Here is a 2,500-nt window from a genome sequence, read left to right as displayed (position 1 = left end):
TAATAAAGATCAAATTCCATGCCTATGCCAAGTTGGACCAAGGCCCCGTCTCGTTTTGCTATAAGCAAGGGCGTGGCAAGGCACGCGGGGGGCCAAAAAATCAAAGTGCTCCGAAAATGCACACGGGGGTGTCAAGCAACCTCCATGTACCGTGGCATGACCGTGGCCAAGTAATAAAGATCAAATTCCATGCCTATGCCAAGTTGGACCAAGGCCCCGTCTCGTTTTGCTATAAGCAAGGGCGTGGCAAGGCACGCGGGGGGCCAAAAAATCAAAGTGCTCCGAAATGCACACGGGGGTGTCAAGCAACCTCCATGTACCGTGGCATGACCGTGGCCAAGTAATAAAGATCAAATTCCATGCCTATGCCAAGTTGGACCAAGGCCCCGTCTCGTTTTGCTATAAGCAAGGGCGTGGCAAGGCACGCGGGGGGCCAAAAAATCAAAGTGCTCCGAAATGCACACGGGGGTGTCAAGCAACCTCCATGTACCGTGGCATGACCGTGGCCAAGTAATAAAGATCAAATTCCATGCCTATGCCAAGTTGGACCAAGGCCCCGTCTCGTTTTGCTATAAGCAAGGGCGTGGCAAGGCACGCGGGGGGCCAAAAAATCAAAGTGCTCCGAAAATGCACACGGGGGTGTCAAGCAACCTCCATGTACCGTGGCATGACCGTGGCCAAGTAATAAAGATCAAATTCCATGCCTAGGCCAAGTTGGACCAAGGCCCCGTCTCGTTTTGCTATAAGCAAGGGCGTGGCAAGGCACGCGGGGGGCCAAAAAATCAAAGTGCTCCGAAATGCACACGGGGGTGTCAAGCAACCTCCATGTACCGTGGCATGACCGTGGCCAAGTAATAAAGATCAAATTCCATGCCTATGCCAAGTTGGACCAAGGCCCCGTCTCGTTTTGCTATAAGCAAGGGCGTGGCAAGGCACGCGGGGGGCCAAAAAATCAAAGTGCTCCGAAAATGCACACGGGGGTGTCAAGCAACCTCCATGTACCGTGGCATGACCGTGGCCAAGTAATAAAGATCAAATTCCATGCCTATGCCAAGTTGGACCAAGGCCCCGTCTCGTTTTGCTATAAGCAAGGGCGTGGCAAGGCACGCGGGGGGCCAAAAAATCAAAGTGCTCCGAAATGCACACGGGGGTGTCAAGCAACCTCCATGTACCGTGGCATGACCGTGGCCAAGTAATAAAGATCAAATTCCATGCCTATGCCAAGTTGGACCAAGGCCCCGTCTCGTTTTGCTATAAGCAAGGGCGTGGCAAGGCACGCGGGGGGCCAAAAAATCAAAGTGCTCCGAAATGCACACGGGGGTGTCAAGCAACCTCCATGTACCGTGGCATGACCGTGGCCAAGTAATAAAGATCAAATTCCATGCCTAGGCCAAGTTGGACCAAGGCCCCGTCTCGTTTTGCTATAAGCAAGGGCGTGGCAAGGCACGCGGGGGGCCAAAAAATCAAAGTGCTCCGAAAATGCACACGGGGGTGTCAAGCAACCTCCATGTACCGTGGCATGACCGTGGCCAAGTAATAAAGATCAAATTCCATGCCTAGGCCAAGTTGGACCAAGGCCCCGTCTCGTTTTGCTATAAGCAAGGGCGTGGCAAGGCACGCGGGGGGCCAAAAAATCAAAGTGCTCCGAAAATGCACACGGGGGTGTCAAGCAACCTCCATGTACCGTGGCATGACCGTGGCCAAGTAATAAAGATCAAATTCCATGCCTATGCCAAGTTGGACCAAGGCCCCGTCTCGTTTTGCTATAAGCAAGGGCGTGGCAAGGCACGCGGGGGGCCAAAAAATCAAAGTGCTCCGAAATGCACACGGGGGTGTCAAGCAACCTCCATGTACCGTGGCATGACCGTGGCCAAGTAATAAAGATCAAATTCCATGCCTATGCCAAGTTGGACCAAGGCCCCGTCTCGTTTTGCTATAAGCAAGGGCGTGGCAAGGCACGCGGGGGGCCAAAAAATCAAAGTGCTCCGAAATGCACACGGGGGTGTCAAGCAACCTCCATGTACCGTGGCATGACCGTGGCCAAGTAATAAAGATCAAATTCCATGCCTATGCCAAGTTGGACCAAGGCCCCGTCTCGTTTTGCTATAAGCAAGGGCGTGGCAAGGCACGCGGGGGGCCAAAAAATCAAAGTGCTCCGAAATGCACACGGGGGTGTCAAGCAACCTCCATGTACCGTGGCATGACCGTGGCCAAGTAATAAAGATCAAATTCCATGCCTATGCCAAGTTGGACCAAGGCCCCGTCTCGTTTTGCTATAAGCAAGGGCGTGGCAAGGCACGCGGGGGGCCAAAAAATCAAAGTGCTCCGAAAATATTTTTCCACTTTCCAGTCCACTTATACATATTATGTGCAGTGTGCACACAAGACACCTTCCCAAAATTCGACTTATATGAGGCGTTTTACGTCAAATCCGCCTATTTTCGGCGTTTCGGCCGAAAAATCAAAATAAATCGAAACTTCCTCGGAATGCTTAGCGACT

The sequence above is a fragment of the Trifolium pratense genome, unplaced genomic scaffold (assembly GCF_020283565.1).
Source record: "Trifolium pratense cultivar HEN17-A07 unplaced genomic scaffold, ARS_RC_1.1 scaffold_55, whole genome shotgun sequence".
Classification (NCBI taxonomy): Eukaryota; Viridiplantae; Streptophyta; class Magnoliopsida; order Fabales; family Fabaceae; genus Trifolium; species Trifolium pratense.
This window is presented reverse-complemented; position numbering follows the sequence as displayed.